At 41.2% G+C, this 13,703-nt stretch overlaps 31 non-coding genes across 31 annotated transcripts; 20 read left to right on the forward strand and 11 right to left on the reverse strand.

Annotated features, from left to right (window-relative positions):
* The first annotated feature begins 453 nt into the window (after nt 1-453).
* On the forward strand, nt 454-527 carry trnai-aau (transfer RNA isoleucine (anticodon AAU)). The gene has a single exon. It is a non-coding gene; the product is annotated as a tRNA-Ile (tRNA).
* Nucleotides 528-689: 162 nt separating this feature from the next.
* On the reverse strand, nt 690-762 carry trnaa-agc (transfer RNA alanine (anticodon AGC)). Its single transcript has one exon. It is a non-coding gene; the product is annotated as a tRNA-Ala (tRNA).
* A 565-nt stretch (nt 763-1,327) lies between these two features.
* trnak-cuu (transfer RNA lysine (anticodon CUU)) lies at nt 1,328-1,400 on the forward strand. Its single transcript has one exon. It is a non-coding gene; the product is annotated as a tRNA-Lys (tRNA).
* A 453-nt stretch (nt 1,401-1,853) lies between these two features.
* Nucleotides 1,854-1,927, forward strand: trnai-aau (transfer RNA isoleucine (anticodon AAU)). The gene has a single exon. It is a non-coding gene; the product is annotated as a tRNA-Ile (tRNA).
* Nucleotides 1,928-2,089: 162 nt separating this feature from the next.
* On the reverse strand, nt 2,090-2,162 carry trnaa-agc (transfer RNA alanine (anticodon AGC)). Its single transcript has one exon. It is a non-coding gene; the product is annotated as a tRNA-Ala (tRNA).
* Nucleotides 2,163-2,726: 564 nt separating this feature from the next.
* trnak-cuu (transfer RNA lysine (anticodon CUU)) lies at nt 2,727-2,799 on the forward strand. Its single transcript has one exon. It is a non-coding gene; the product is annotated as a tRNA-Lys (tRNA).
* A 453-nt stretch (nt 2,800-3,252) lies between these two features.
* Nucleotides 3,253-3,326, forward strand: trnai-aau (transfer RNA isoleucine (anticodon AAU)). The gene has a single exon. It is a non-coding gene; the product is annotated as a tRNA-Ile (tRNA).
* A 162-nt stretch (nt 3,327-3,488) lies between these two features.
* On the reverse strand, nt 3,489-3,561 carry trnaa-agc (transfer RNA alanine (anticodon AGC)). The gene has a single exon. It is a non-coding gene; the product is annotated as a tRNA-Ala (tRNA).
* A 33-nt stretch (nt 3,562-3,594) lies between these two features.
* Nucleotides 3,595-3,667, forward strand: trnak-cuu (transfer RNA lysine (anticodon CUU)). Its single transcript has one exon. It is a non-coding gene; the product is annotated as a tRNA-Lys (tRNA).
* Nucleotides 3,668-4,120: 453 nt separating this feature from the next.
* trnai-aau (transfer RNA isoleucine (anticodon AAU)) lies at nt 4,121-4,194 on the forward strand. Its single transcript has one exon. It is a non-coding gene; the product is annotated as a tRNA-Ile (tRNA).
* A 163-nt stretch (nt 4,195-4,357) lies between these two features.
* On the reverse strand, nt 4,358-4,430 carry trnaa-agc (transfer RNA alanine (anticodon AGC)). Its single transcript has one exon. It is a non-coding gene; the product is annotated as a tRNA-Ala (tRNA).
* A 564-nt stretch (nt 4,431-4,994) lies between these two features.
* On the forward strand, nt 4,995-5,067 carry trnak-cuu (transfer RNA lysine (anticodon CUU)). The gene has a single exon. It is a non-coding gene; the product is annotated as a tRNA-Lys (tRNA).
* Nucleotides 5,068-5,520: 453 nt separating this feature from the next.
* On the forward strand, nt 5,521-5,594 carry trnai-aau (transfer RNA isoleucine (anticodon AAU)). Its single transcript has one exon. It is a non-coding gene; the product is annotated as a tRNA-Ile (tRNA).
* Nucleotides 5,595-5,756: 162 nt separating this feature from the next.
* Nucleotides 5,757-5,829, reverse strand: trnaa-agc (transfer RNA alanine (anticodon AGC)). The gene has a single exon. It is a non-coding gene; the product is annotated as a tRNA-Ala (tRNA).
* A 564-nt stretch (nt 5,830-6,393) lies between these two features.
* Nucleotides 6,394-6,466, forward strand: trnak-cuu (transfer RNA lysine (anticodon CUU)). The gene has a single exon. It is a non-coding gene; the product is annotated as a tRNA-Lys (tRNA).
* A 453-nt stretch (nt 6,467-6,919) lies between these two features.
* On the forward strand, nt 6,920-6,993 carry trnai-aau (transfer RNA isoleucine (anticodon AAU)). Its single transcript has one exon. It is a non-coding gene; the product is annotated as a tRNA-Ile (tRNA).
* Nucleotides 6,994-7,155: 162 nt separating this feature from the next.
* Nucleotides 7,156-7,228, reverse strand: trnaa-agc (transfer RNA alanine (anticodon AGC)). Its single transcript has one exon. It is a non-coding gene; the product is annotated as a tRNA-Ala (tRNA).
* Nucleotides 7,229-7,792: 564 nt separating this feature from the next.
* Nucleotides 7,793-7,865, forward strand: trnak-cuu (transfer RNA lysine (anticodon CUU)). Its single transcript has one exon. It is a non-coding gene; the product is annotated as a tRNA-Lys (tRNA).
* A 446-nt stretch (nt 7,866-8,311) lies between these two features.
* Nucleotides 8,312-8,385, forward strand: trnai-aau (transfer RNA isoleucine (anticodon AAU)). Its single transcript has one exon. It is a non-coding gene; the product is annotated as a tRNA-Ile (tRNA).
* A 162-nt stretch (nt 8,386-8,547) lies between these two features.
* On the reverse strand, nt 8,548-8,620 carry trnaa-agc (transfer RNA alanine (anticodon AGC)). Its single transcript has one exon. It is a non-coding gene; the product is annotated as a tRNA-Ala (tRNA).
* A 564-nt stretch (nt 8,621-9,184) lies between these two features.
* Nucleotides 9,185-9,257, forward strand: trnak-cuu (transfer RNA lysine (anticodon CUU)). The gene has a single exon. It is a non-coding gene; the product is annotated as a tRNA-Lys (tRNA).
* A 454-nt stretch (nt 9,258-9,711) lies between these two features.
* trnai-aau (transfer RNA isoleucine (anticodon AAU)) lies at nt 9,712-9,785 on the forward strand. The gene has a single exon. It is a non-coding gene; the product is annotated as a tRNA-Ile (tRNA).
* A 162-nt stretch (nt 9,786-9,947) lies between these two features.
* trnaa-agc (transfer RNA alanine (anticodon AGC)) lies at nt 9,948-10,020 on the reverse strand. Its single transcript has one exon. It is a non-coding gene; the product is annotated as a tRNA-Ala (tRNA).
* Nucleotides 10,021-10,584: 564 nt separating this feature from the next.
* trnak-cuu (transfer RNA lysine (anticodon CUU)) lies at nt 10,585-10,657 on the forward strand. The gene has a single exon. It is a non-coding gene; the product is annotated as a tRNA-Lys (tRNA).
* Nucleotides 10,658-11,111: 454 nt separating this feature from the next.
* On the forward strand, nt 11,112-11,185 carry trnai-aau (transfer RNA isoleucine (anticodon AAU)). The gene has a single exon. It is a non-coding gene; the product is annotated as a tRNA-Ile (tRNA).
* Nucleotides 11,186-11,347: 162 nt separating this feature from the next.
* Nucleotides 11,348-11,420, reverse strand: trnaa-agc (transfer RNA alanine (anticodon AGC)). The gene has a single exon. It is a non-coding gene; the product is annotated as a tRNA-Ala (tRNA).
* A 555-nt stretch (nt 11,421-11,975) lies between these two features.
* On the forward strand, nt 11,976-12,049 carry trnai-aau (transfer RNA isoleucine (anticodon AAU)). Its single transcript has one exon. It is a non-coding gene; the product is annotated as a tRNA-Ile (tRNA).
* Nucleotides 12,050-12,211: 162 nt separating this feature from the next.
* Nucleotides 12,212-12,284, reverse strand: trnaa-agc (transfer RNA alanine (anticodon AGC)). Its single transcript has one exon. It is a non-coding gene; the product is annotated as a tRNA-Ala (tRNA).
* A 564-nt stretch (nt 12,285-12,848) lies between these two features.
* trnak-cuu (transfer RNA lysine (anticodon CUU)) lies at nt 12,849-12,921 on the forward strand. The gene has a single exon. It is a non-coding gene; the product is annotated as a tRNA-Lys (tRNA).
* Nucleotides 12,922-13,372: 451 nt separating this feature from the next.
* trnai-aau (transfer RNA isoleucine (anticodon AAU)) lies at nt 13,373-13,446 on the forward strand. The gene has a single exon. It is a non-coding gene; the product is annotated as a tRNA-Ile (tRNA).
* Nucleotides 13,447-13,608: 162 nt separating this feature from the next.
* On the reverse strand, nt 13,609-13,681 carry trnaa-agc (transfer RNA alanine (anticodon AGC)). Its single transcript has one exon. It is a non-coding gene; the product is annotated as a tRNA-Ala (tRNA).
* Between the last annotated feature and the right edge of the window lie 22 nt (nt 13,682-13,703).

Here is a 13,703-nt window from a genome sequence, read left to right on the forward strand (position 1 = left end):
AACCTTTTTGGTGAAAAGATCCAATTATGGATGACATCAACAGAAAAACATTTGAATACATTTAGCAACAGATTGTACTTTAGCTAATGTAGTGTGCTGTCTGATAAAAATGTGCTCAATTGAAGAAAAATAATCCAAGTGAAAAAAAGAAGCATGGAAAAAACTGGAATCAATCTCGTTACCTCTGGCATGCTAAACAAGGTTTATACTACTTGAGCAAATTACCCAGGTGAAGCGTAACATGAAAGCAGGGATTAACACAGACTGTTTCATTTTGAGCCAAGACTCTTTGACACAGAAGCTGGATACATCGTGCAACAGATTGTACTTTTTTGTGCATTTTGCACTGCTGTGTGGTGTGGTAAAAATGTGCTTAATAAGCCAAGTGAAAAAAAAAACAGACCTAAAGATGAGAAAGAAGATGAGCACGGATTAAACAGCTTTTTTTGTCAAGGCCGGTTAGCTCAGCTGGTTAGAGCGTGGTGCTAATAACGCCAAGGTCGCGGGTTCGATCCCCGTACTGGCCACGATTTGATTTTGGTCCCCTGTACTCAGGTTGCCTTGTTGACAGGTCTTATGCAAACTGATTGGGATACATTCATCAACAGGTTGGGCTTTTTCGTGTGTGTAGCTCTACTGTGCTGTGCTGTGTGGTAAAAATTGGCTCAATTAAAGAAATATGACCAATATGGAGAATGCGGGCATCGATCCCGCTACCTCTCGCATGCTAAGCGAGCGCTCTACCATTTGAGCTAATTCCCCTACTTAAAAGAAAGAGACAAGAAATTCAGGCAAAACTATATGCAAGGACTAATCGGATGCTTTCGTTCTGTACCAAGATTCTTGGATACAGAAGATGTCAATCATTTGTCCCTGACCGTCAAAGTCTTTAAACCAGCAAGGCCGTGGTGCTATTAACGCCAAAAATAGTTTTTATCGACCCACTTACCCAGGTATAGTTGCCTGGTATTGTTGAGAGGTCTTACGCATGGGAATCAATGCAACTGATATTTCTGATTGATGGATTTTTCTTGTGTCAAGCCCATTTTCATCATACAGATGACATGCTTTTGGTTTTTGGCCTGTCGAACAAGGCAGAGGTGACGCTTTTTGATATTTGACACTATCAAGTAGAAAACCTTACAGGAAATTTGACTGAGGGCACATTATGAGGATATTGACAGTAGGGTTTTAGATCCGTAAGCCAAATAGATTGAACATGCTTCATTTCTAATGTTAGTTACAGTGACTGAGGCAATTAGGCTTATTAAGTAGATACTAGCTAATGTAGTTAGTTGTGGTGTTAAGTAGCAGGCTAGCGTATACTGCCCGGCTAGCTCAGTCGGTAGAGCATGAGACTCTTAATCTCAGGGTCGTGGGTTCGAGCCCCACGTTGGGCGAACCTTTTTGGTGAAAAGATCCAATTATGGATGACATCAACAGAAAAACATTTGAATACATTTAGCAACAGATTGTACTTTAGCTAATGTAGTGTGCTGTCTGATAAAAATGTGCTCAATTGAAGAAAAATAATCCAAGTGAAAAAAAGAAGCATGGAAAAAACTGGAATCAATCTCGTTACCTCTGGCATGCTAAACAAGGTTTATACTACTTGAGCAAATTACCCAGGTGAAGCGTAACATGAAAGCAGGGATTAACACAGACTGTTTCATTTTGAGCCAAGACTCTTTGACACAGAAGCTGGATACATCGTGCAACAGATTGTACTTTTTTGTGCATTTTGCACTGCTGTGTGGTGTGGTAAAAATGTGCTTAATAAGCCAAGTGAAAAAAAAAACAGACCTAAAGATGAGAAAGAAGATGAGCACGGATTAAACAGCTTTTTTTGTCAAGGCCGGTTAGCTCAGCTGGTTAGAGCGTGGTGCTAATAACGCCAAGGTCGCTGCTTCGATCCCCGTACTGGCCACGATTTGATTTTGGTCCCCTGTACTCAGGTTGCCTTGTTGACAGGTCTTATGCAAACTGATTGGGATACATTCATCAACAGGTTGGGCTTTTTCGTGTGTGTAGCTCTACTGTGCTGTGCTGTGTGGTAAAAATTGGCTCAATTAAAGAAATATGACCAATATGGAGAATGCGGGCATCGATCCCGCTACCTCTCGCATGCTAAGCGAGCGCTCTACCATTTGAGCTAATTCCCCTACTTAAAAGAAAGAGACAAGAAATTCAGGCAAAACTATATGCAAGGACTAATCGGATGCTTTCGTTCCGTACCAAGATTCTTGGATACAGAAGATGTCAATCATTTGTCCCTGAACGTCAAAGTCTTTAAACCAGCAAGGCCGTGGTGCTATTAACGCCAAAAATAGTTTTTATCGACCCACTTACCCAGGTATAGTTGCCTGGTATTGTTGAGAGGTCTTACGCATGGGAATCAATGCAACTGATATTTCTGATTGATGGATTTGCTTGTGTCAAGCCCATTTTCATCATACAGATGACATGCTTTTGGTTTTTGGCCTGTCGAACAAGGCAGAGGTGACGCTTTTTGATATTTGACACTATCAAGTAGAAAACCTTACAGGAAATTTGACTGAGGGCACATTATGAGGATATTGACAGTAGGGTTTTAGATCCGTAAGACAAATAGATTGAACATGCTTCATTTCTAATGTTAGTTACAGTGACTGAGGCAATTAGGCTTATTAAGTAGATACTAGCTAATGTAGTTAGTTGTGGTGTTAAGTAGCAGGCTAACGTCTATTGCCCGGCTAGCTCAGTCGGTAGAGCATGAGACTCTTAATCTCAGGGTCGTGGGTTCGAGCCCCACGTTGGGCGAACCTTTTTGGTGAAAAGATCCAATTATGGATGACATCAACAGAAAAACATTTGAATACATTTAGCAACAGATTGTACTTTAGCTAATGTAGTGTGCTGTCTGATAAAAATGTGCTCAATTGAAGAAAAATAATCCAAGTGAAAAAAAGAAGCATGGAAAAAACTGGAATCAATCTCGTTACCTCTGGCATGCTAAACAAGGTTTATACTACTTGAGCAAATTACCCAGGTGAAGCGTAACATGAAAGCAGGGATTAACACAGACTGTTTCATTTTGAGCCAAGACTCTTTGACACAGAAGCTGGATACATCGTGCAACAGATTGTACTTTTTTGTGCATTTTGCACTGCTGTGTGGTGTGGTAAAAATGTGCTTAATAAGCCAAGTGAAAAAAAAAACAGACCTAAAGATGAGAAAGAAGATGAGCACGGATTAAACAGCTTTTTTTGTCAAGGCCGGTTAGCTCAGCTGGTTAGAGCGTGGTGCTAATAACGCCAAGGTCGCTGCTTCGATCCCCGTACTGGCCACGATTTGATTTTGGTCCCCTGTACTCAGGTTGCCTTGTTGACAGGTCTTATGCAAACTGATTGGGATACATTCATCAACAGGTTGGGCTTTTTCGTGTGTGTAGCTCTACTGTGCTGTGCTGTATGGTAAAAATTGTCTCAATTAAAGAAATATGACCAATATGGAGAATGCGGGCATAGATCCCGCTACCTCTCGCATGCTAAGCGAGCGCTCTACCATTTGAGCTAATTCCCCTACTTGGTGTTAAGTAGCAGGCTTGCGTTTAATGCCCTGCTAGCTCAGTCGGTAGAGCATGAGACTCTTAATCTCAGGGTTGTGGGTTCGAGCCCCACGTAGGCCGAACCTTTTTGGTGAAAAGATCCAATTATGGATGACATCAACAGAAAAACATTTGAATACATTTAGCAACAGATTGTACTTTAGCTAATGTAGTGTGCTGTCTGATAAAAATGTGCTCAATTGAAGAAAAATAATCCAAGTGAAAAAAAAAAGCATGGAAAAAACTGGAATCAATCTCTTCACCTCTGGCATGCTAAACAAGTCTTATACTACTTGAGCAAATTACCCAGGTGAAGCGTAACATGAAAGCAGGGATTAACACAGACTCTTTCATTTTGAGCCAAGACTCTTTGACACAGAAGCTGGATACATCGTGCAACAGATTGTACTTTTTTGTGCATTTTGCACTGCTGTGTGGTGTGGTAAAAATGTTCTTAATAATCCAAGTGAAAAAAAAAACAGACCTAAAGATGAGAAAGAAGATGAGCACGGATTAAACAGCTTTTTTTGTCAAGGCCGGTTAGCTCAGCTGGTTAGAGCGTGGTGCTAATAACGCCAAGGTCGCGGGTTCGATCCCCGTACTGGCCACGATTTGATTTTGGTCCCCCTGTACTCAGGTTGCCTTGTTGACAGGTCTTATGCAAACTGATTGGGATACATTCATCAACAGGTTGGGCTTTTTCGTGTGTGTAGCTCTACTGTGCTGTGCTGTGTGGTAAAAATTGGCTCAATTAAAGAAATATGACCAATATGGAGAATGCGGGCATCGATCCCGCTACCTCTCGCATGCTAAGCGAGCGCTCTACCATTTGAGCTAATTCCCCTACTTAAAAGAAAGAGACAAGAAATTCAGGCAAAACTATAGGCAAGGACTAATCGGATGCTTTCGTTCCGTACCAAGATTCTTGGATACAGAAGATGTCAATCATTTGTCCCTGACCATCAAAGTCTTTAAACCAGCAAGGCCGTGGTGCTATTAACGCCAAAAATAGTTTTTATCGACCCACTTACCCAGGTATAGTTGCCTGGTATTGTTGAGAGGTCTTACGCATGGGAATCAATGCAACTGATATTTCTGATTGATGGATTTGCTTGTGTCAAGCCCATTTTCATCATACAGATGACATGCTTTTGGTTTTTGGCCTGTCGAACAAGGCAGAGGTGACGCTTTTTGATATTTGACACTATCAAGTAGAAAACCTTACAGGAAATTTGACTGAGGGCACATTATGAGGATATTGACAGTAGGGTTTTAGATCCGTAAGCCAAATAGATTGAACATGCTTCATTTCTAATGTTAGTTACAGTGACTGAGGCAATTAGGCTTATTAAGTAGATACTAGCTAATGTAGTTAGTTGTGGTGTTAAGTAGCAGGTTAACGTATACTGCCCGGCTAGCTCAGTCGGTAGAGCATGAGACTCTTAATCTCAGGGTCGTGGGTTCGAGCCCCACGTTGGGCGAACTTTTTTGGTGAAAAGATCCAATTATGGATGACATCAACAGAAAAACATTTGAATACATTTAGCAACAGATTGTACTTTAGCTAATGTAGTGTGCTGTCTGATAAAAATGTGCTCAATTGAAGAAAAATAATCCAAGTGAAAAAAAGAAGCATGGAAAAAACTGGAATCAATCTCGTTACCTCTGGCATGCTAAACAAGGTTTATACTACTTGAGCAAATTACCCAGGTGAAGCGTAACATGAAAGCAGGGATTAACACAGACTGTTTCATTTTGAGCCAAGACTCTTTGACACAGAAGCTGGATACATCGTGCAACAGATTGTACTTTTTTGTGCATTTTGCACTGCTGTGTGGTGTGGTAAAAATGTGCTTAATAATCCAAGTGAAAAAAAAAACAGACCTAAAGATGAGAAAGAAGATGAGCACGGATTAAACAGCTTTTTTTGTCAAGGCCGGTTAGCTCAGCTGGTTAGAGCGTGGTGCTAATAACGCCAAGGTCGTGGCTTCGATCCCCGTACTGGCCACGATTTGATTTTGGTCCCCTGTACTCAGGTTGCCTTGTTGACAGGTCTTATGCAAACTGATTGGGATACATTCATCAACAGGTTGGGCTTTTTCGTGTGTGTAGCTCTACTGTGCTGTGCTGTGTGGTAAAAATTGGCTCAATTAAAGAAATATGACCAATATGGAGAATGCGGGCATCGATCCCGCTACCTCTCGCATGCTAAGCTAGCGCTCTACCATTTGAGCTAATTCCCCTACTTAAAAGAAAGAGACAAGAAATTCAGGCAAAACTATATGCAAGGACTAATCGGATGCTTTCGTTCCGTACCAAGATTCTTGGATACAGAAGATGTCAATCATTTGTCCCTGACCGTCAAAGTCTTTAAACCAGCAAGGCCGTGGTGCTATTAACGCCAAAAATTGTTTTTATCGACCCACTTACCCAGGTATAGTTGCCTGGTATTTTTGAGAGGTCTTACGCATGGGAATCAATGCAACTGATATTTCTGATTGATGGATTTGCTTGTGTCAAGCCCATTTTCATCATACAGATGACATGCTTTTGGTTTTTGGCCTGTCGAACAAGGCAGAGGTGACGCTTTTTGATATTTGACACTATCAAGTAGAAAACCTTACAGGAAATTTGACTGAGGGCACATTATGAGGATATTGACAGTAGGGTTTTAGATCCGTAAGACAAATAGATTGAACATGCTTCATTTCTAATGTTAGTTACAGTGACTGAGGCAATTAGGCTTATTAAGTAGATACTAGCTAATGTAGTTAGTTGTGGTGTTAAGTAGCAGGCTAACGTCTATTGCCCGGCTAGCTCAGTCGGTAGAGCATGAGACTCTTAATCTCAGGGTCGTGGGTTCGAGCCCCACGTTGGGCGAACCTTTTTGGTGAAAAGATCCAATTATGGATGACATCAACAGAAAAACATTTGAATACATTTAGCAACAGATTGTACTTTAGCTAATGTAGTGTGCTGTCTGATAAAAATGTGCTCAATTGAAGAAAAATAATCCAAGTGAAAAAAAGAAGCATGGAAAAAACTGGAATCAATCTCGTTACCTCTGGCATGCTAAACAAGGTTTATACTACTTGAGCAAATTACCCAGGTGAAGCGTAACATGAAAGCAGGGATTAACACAGACTGTTTCATTTTGAGCCAAGACTCTTTGACACAGAAGCTGGATACATCGTGCAACAGATTGTACTTTTTTGTGCATTTTGCACTGCTGTGTGGTGTGGTAAAAATGTGCTTAATAATCCAAGTGAAAAAAAAAACAGACCTAAAGATGAGAAAGAAGATGAGCACGGATTAAACAGCTTTTTTTGTCAAGGCCGGTTAGCTCAGCTGGTTAGAGCGTGGTGCTAATAACGCCAAGGTCGCGGGTTCGATCCCCGTACTGGCCACGATTTGATTTTGGTCCCCTGTACTCAGGTTGCCTTGTTGACAGGTCTTATGCAAACTGATTGGGATACATTCATCAACAGGTTGGGCTTTTTCGTGTGTGTAGCTCTACTGTGCTGTGCTGTGTGGTAAAAATTGGCTCAATTAAAGAAATATGACCAATATGGAGAATGCGGGCATCGATCCCGCTACCTCTCGCATGCTAAGCTAGCGCTCTACCATTTGAGCTAATTCCCCTACTTAAAAGAAAGAGACAAGAAATTCAGGCAAAACTATATGCAAGGACTAATCGGATGCTTTCGTTCCGTACCAAGATTCTTGGATACAGAAGATGTCAATCATTTGTCCCTGACCATCAAAGTCTTTAAACCAGCAAGGCCGTGGTGCTATTAACGCCAAAAATTGTTTTTATCGACCCACTTACCCAGGTATAGTTGCCTGGTATTTTTGAGAGGTCTTACGCATGGGAATCAATGCAACTGATATTTCTGATTGATGGATTTGCTTGTGTCAAGCCCATTTTCATCATACAGATGACATGCTTTTGGTTTTTGGCCTGTCGAACAAGGCAGAGGTGACGCTTTTTGATATTTGACACTATCAAGTAGAAAACCTTACAGGAAATTTGACTGAGGGCACATTATGAGGATATTGACAGTAGGGTTTTAGATCCGTAAGACAAATAGATTGAACATGCTTCATTTCTAATGTTAGTTACAGTGACTGAGGCAATTAGGCTTATTAAGTAGATACTAGCTAATGTAGTTAGTTGTGGTGTTAAGTAGCAGGCTAGCGTATACTGCCCGGCTAGCTCAGTCGGTAGAGCATGAGACTCTTAATCTCAGGGTCGTGGGTTCGAGCCCCACGTTGGGCGAACCTTTTTGGTGAAAAGATCCAATTATGGATGACATCAACAGAAAAACATTTGAATACATTTAGCAACAGATTGTACTTTAGCTGTGCTGTCTGATAAAAATGTGCTCAATTGAAGAAAAATAATCCAAGTGAAAAAAAGAAGCATGGAAAAAACTGGAATCAATCTCGTTACCTCTGGCATGCTAAACAAGGTTTATACTACTTGAGCAAATTACCCAGGTGAAGCGTAACATGAAAGCAGGGATTAACACAGACTGTTTCATTTTGAGCCAAGACTCTTTGACACAGAAGCTGGATACATCGTGCAACAGATTGTACTTTTTTGTGCATTTTGCACTGCTGTGTGGTGTGGTAAAAATGTGCTTAATAATCCAAGTGAAAAAAAAAACAGACCTAAAGATGAGAAAGAAGATGAGCACGGATTAAAAAACTTTTTTTTGTCAAGGCCGGTTAGCTCAGCTGGTTAGAGCGTGGTGCTAATAACGCCAAGGTCGCGGGTTCGATCCCCGTACTGGCCACGATTTGATTTTGGTCCCCTGTACTCAGGTTGCCTTGTTGACAGGTCTTATGCAAACTGATTGGGATACATTCATCAACAGGTTGGGCTTTTTCGTGTGTGTAGCTCTACTGTGCTGTGCTGTGTGGTAAAAATTGGCTCAATTAAAGAAATATGACCAATATGGAGAATGCGGGCATCGATCCCGCTACCTCTCGCATGCTAAGCGAGCGCTCTACCATTTGAGCTAATTCCCCTACTTAAAAGAAAGAGACAAGAAATTCAGGCAAAACTATAGGCAAGGACTAATCGGATGCTTTCGTTCCGTACCAAGATTCTTGGATACAGAAGATGTCAATCATTTGTCCCTGACCATCAAAGTCTTTAAACCAGCAAGGCCGTGGTGCTATTAACGCCAAAAATAGTTTTTATCGACCCACTTACCCAGGTATAGTTGCCTGGTATTTTTGAGAGGTCTTACGCATGGGAATCAATGCAACTGATATTTCTGATTGATGGATTTGCTTGTGTCAAGCCCATTTTCATCATACAGATGACATGCTTTTGGTTTTTGGCCTGTCGAACAAGGCAGAGGTGACGCTTTTTGATATTTGACACTATCAAGTAGAAAACCTTACAGGAAATTTGACTGAGGGCACATTATGAGGATATTGACAGTAGGGTTTTAGATCCGTAAGACAAATAGATTGAACATGCTTCATTTCTAATGTTAGTTACAGTGACTGAGGCAATTAGGCTTATTAAGTAGATACTAGCTAATGTAGTTAGTTGTGGTGTTAAGTAGCAGGCTAGCGTATACTGCCCGGCTAGCTCAGTCGGTAGAGCATGAGACTCTTAATCTCAGGGTCGTGGGTTAGAGCCCCACGTTGGGCGAACCTTTTTGGTGAAAAGATCCAATTATGGATGACATCAACAGAAAAACATTTGAATACATTTAGCAACAGATTGTACTTTAGCTAATGTAGTGTGCTGTCTGATAAAAACGTGCTCAATTGAAGAAAAATAATCCAAGTGAAAAAAAGAAGCATGGAAAAAACTGGAATCAATCTCGTCACCTCTGGCATGCTAAACAAGGCTTATACTACTTGAGCAAATTCCCCAGGTGAAGCGTAACATGAAAGCAGGGATTAACACAGACTGTTTCATTTTGAGCCAAGACTCTTTGACACAGAAGCTGGATACATCGTGCAACAGATTGTACTTTTTTGTGCATTTTGCACTGCTGTGTGGTGTGGTAAAAATGTGCTTAATAAGCCAAGTGAAAAAAAAAACAGACCTAAAGATGAGAAAGAAGATGAGCACGGATTAAACAGCTTTTTTTTGTCAAGGCCGGTTAGCTCAGCTGGTTAGAGTGTGGTGCTAATAACGCCAAGGTCGCGGGTTCGATCCCCGTACTGGCCACGATTTGATTTTGGTCCCCTGTACTCAGGTTGCCTTGTTGACAGGTCTTATGCAAACTGATTGGGATACATTCATCAACAGGTTGGGCTTTTTCGTGTGTGTAGCTCTACTGTGCTGTGCTGTGTGGTAAAAATTGGCTCAATTAAAGAAATATGACCAATATGGAGAATGCGGGCATCGATCCCGCTACCTCTCGCATGCTAAGCGAGCGCTCTACCATTTGAGCTAATTCCCCTACTTAAAAGAAAGAGACAAGAAATTCAGGCAAAACTATATGCAAGGACTAATCGGATGCTTTCGTTCCGTACCAAGATTCTTGGATACAGAAGATGTCAATCATTTGTCCCTGACCGTCAAAGTCTTTAAACCAGCAAGGCCGTGGTGCTATTAACGCCAAAAATTGTTTTTATCGACCCACTTACCCAGGTATAGTTGCCTGGTATTTTTGAGAGGTCTTACGCATGGGAATCAATGCAACTGATATTTCTGATTGATGGATTTGCTTGTGTCAAGCCCATTTTCATCATACAGATGACATGCTTTTGGTTTTTGGCCTGTCGAACAAATCAGAGGTGACGCTTTTTGATATTTGACACTATCAAGTAGAAAACCTTACAGGAAATTTGACTGAGGGCACATTATGAGGATATTGACAGTAGGGTTTTAGATCCGTAAGACAAATAGATTGAACATGCTTCATTTCTAATGTTAGTTACAGTGACTGAGGCAATTAGGCTTATTAAGTAGATACTAGCTAATGTAGTTAGTTGTGGTGTTAAGTAGCAGGCTAGCGTATACTGCCCGGCTAGCTCAGTCGGTAGAGCATGAGACTCTTAATCTCAGGGTCGTGGGTTCGAGCCCCACGTTGGGCGAACCTTTTTGGTGAAAAGATCCAATTATGGATGACATCAACAGAAAAACATTTGAATACATTTAGCAACAGATTGTACTTTAGCTAATGTAGTGTGCTGTCTGATAAAAATGTGCTCAATTGAAGAAAAATAATCCAAGTGAAAAAAAGAAGCATGGAAAAAACTGGAATCAATCTCGTTACCTCTGGCATGCTAAACAAGGTTTATACTACTTGAGCAAATTACCCAGGTGAAGCGTAACATGAAAGCAGGGATTAACACAGACTGTTTCATTTTGAGCCAAGACTCTTTGACACAGAAGCTGGATACATCGTGCAACAGATTGTACTTTTTTGTGCATTTTGCACTGCTGTGTGGTGTGGTAAAAATGTGCTTAATAATCCAAGTGAAAAAAAAAAACAGACCTAAAGATGAGAAAGAAGATGAGCACGGATTAAAAAGCTTTTTTTATCAAGGCCGGTTAGCTCAGCTGGTTAGAGAGTGGTGCTAATAACGCCAAGGTCGCGGGTTCGATCCCTGTACTGGACACAATTTTATTTTGGACCCCTGTACTCAGGTTGCCTTGTTGACAGGTCTTATGCAAACTGATTTAGATACATTCATCAACAGGTTGGGCTTTTTCGTGTGTGTAGCTCTACTGTGCTGTGCTGTGTGGTAAAAATTGGCTCAATTAAAGAAATATGACCAATATGGAGAATGCGGGCATCGATCCCGCTACCTCTCGCATGCTAAGCGAGCGCTCTACCATTTGAGCTAATTCCCCTACTTGATGTTAAGTAGCAGGCTTGCGTATAATGCCCTGCTAGCTCAGTCGGTAGAACATGAGACTCTTAATCTCAGGGTTGTGGGTTCGAGCCCCACGTTGGCCGAACCTTTTTGGTGAAAAGATCCAATTATGGATGACATCAACAGAAAAACATTTGAATACATTTAGCAACAGATTGTACTTTAGCTAATGTAGTGTGCTGTCTGATAAAAATGTGCTCAATTGAAGAAAAATAATCCAAGTGAAAAAAAGAAGCATGCAAAAAACTGGAATCAATCTCGTCACCTCTGGCATGCTAAACAAGGCTTATACTACTTGAGCAAACTACCCAGGTGAAGCGTAACATGAAAGTAGGGATTAACACAGACTCTTTCATTTTGAGCCAAGACGCTTTGACACAGAAGCTGGATACATCGTGCAACAGATTGTACTTTTTTGTGCATTTTGCACTGCTGTGTGGTGTGGTAAAAATGTGCTTAATCCAAGTGAAAAAAAAACAGACCTAAAGATGAGAAAGAAGATGAGCACGGATTAAACAGCTTTTTTTGTCAAGGCCGGTTAGCTCAGCTGGTTAGAGCGTGGTGCTAATAACGCCAAGGTCGCGGGTTCGATCCCCGTACTGGCCACGATTTGATTTTGGTCCCCTGTACTCAGGTTGCCTTGTTGACAGGTCTTATGCAAACTGATTGGGATACATTCATCAACAGGTTGGGCTTTTTCGTGTGTGTAGCTCTACTGTGCTGTGCTGTGTGGTAAAAATTGGCTCAATTAAAGAAATATGACCAATATGGAGAATGCGGGCATCGATCCCGCTACCTCTCGCATGCTAAGCGAGCGCTCTACCATTTGAGCTAATTCCCCTACTTAAAAGAAAGAGACAAGAAATTCAGGCAAAACTATATGCAAGGACTAATCGGATGCTTTCGTTCCGTACCAAGATTCTTGGATACAGAAGATGTCAATCATTTGTCCCTGACCGTCAAAGTCTTTAAACCAGCAAGGCCGTGGTGCTATTAACGCCAAAAATAGTTTTTATCGACCCACTTACCCAGGTATAGTTGCCTGGTATTTTTGAGAGGTCTTACGCATGGGAATCAATGCAACTGATATTTCTGATTGATGGATTTGCTTGTGTCAAGCCCATTTTCATCATACAGATGACATGCTTTTGGTTTTTGGCCTGTCGAACAAGGCAGAGGTGACGCTTTTTGATATTTGACACTATCAAGTAGAAAACCTTACAGGAAATTTGACTGAGGGCACATTATGAGGATATTGACAGTAGGGTTTTAGATCCGTAAGACAAATAGATTGAACATGCTTCATTTCTAATGTTAGTTACAGTGACTGAGGCAATTAGGCTTATTAAGTAGATACTAGCTAATGTAGTTAGTTGTGGTGTTAAGTAGCAGGCTAACGTCTATTGCCCGGCTAGCTCAGTCGGTAGAGCATGAGACTCTTAATCTCAGGGTCGTGGGTTCGAGCCCTACGTTGGGTGAAACTTTTGGTGAAAAGATCCGATTATGGATGACATCAACAGAAAAACATTTGAATACATTTAGCAACAGATTGTACTTTAGCTAATGTAGTGTGCTGTCTGATAAAAATGTGCTCAATTGAAGAAAAATAATCCAAGTGAAAAAAAGAAGCATGGAAAAAACTGGAATCAATCTCGTCACCTCTGGCATGCTAAACAAGGCTTATACTACTTGAGCAAATTACCAGGTGAAGCGTAACATGAAAGCAGGGATTAACACAGACTGTTTCATTTTGAGCCAAGACTCTTTGACACAGAAGCTGGATACATCGTGCAACAGATTGTACTTTTTTGTGCATTTTGCACTGCTGTGTGGTGTGGTAAAAATGTGCTTAATAATCCAAGTGAAAAAAAAAACAGACCTAAAGATGAGAAAGAAGATGAGCACGGATTAAACAGCTTTTTTTGTCAAGGCCGGTTAGCTCAGCTGGTTAGAGCGTGGTGCTAATAACGCCAAGGTCGCGGGTTCGATCCCCGTACTGGCCACGATTTGATTTTGGTCCCCTGTACTCAGGTTGCCTTGTTGACAGGTCTTATGCAAACTGATTTGGATACATTCATCAACAGGTTGGGCTTTTTCGTGTGTGTAGCTCTACTGTGCTGTGCTGTGTGGTAAAAATTGGCTCAATTAAAGAAATATGACCAATATGGAGAATGCGGGCATCGATCCCGCTACCTCTCGCATGCTAAGCGAGCGCTCTACCATTTGAGCTAATTCCCCTACTTAAAAGAAAGAGACAAGA

Source organism: Denticeps clupeoides, unplaced genomic scaffold (assembly GCF_900700375.1).
Source record: "Denticeps clupeoides unplaced genomic scaffold, fDenClu1.1, whole genome shotgun sequence".
Lineage (NCBI taxonomy): Eukaryota > Metazoa > Chordata > Actinopteri > Clupeiformes > Denticipitidae > Denticeps > Denticeps clupeoides.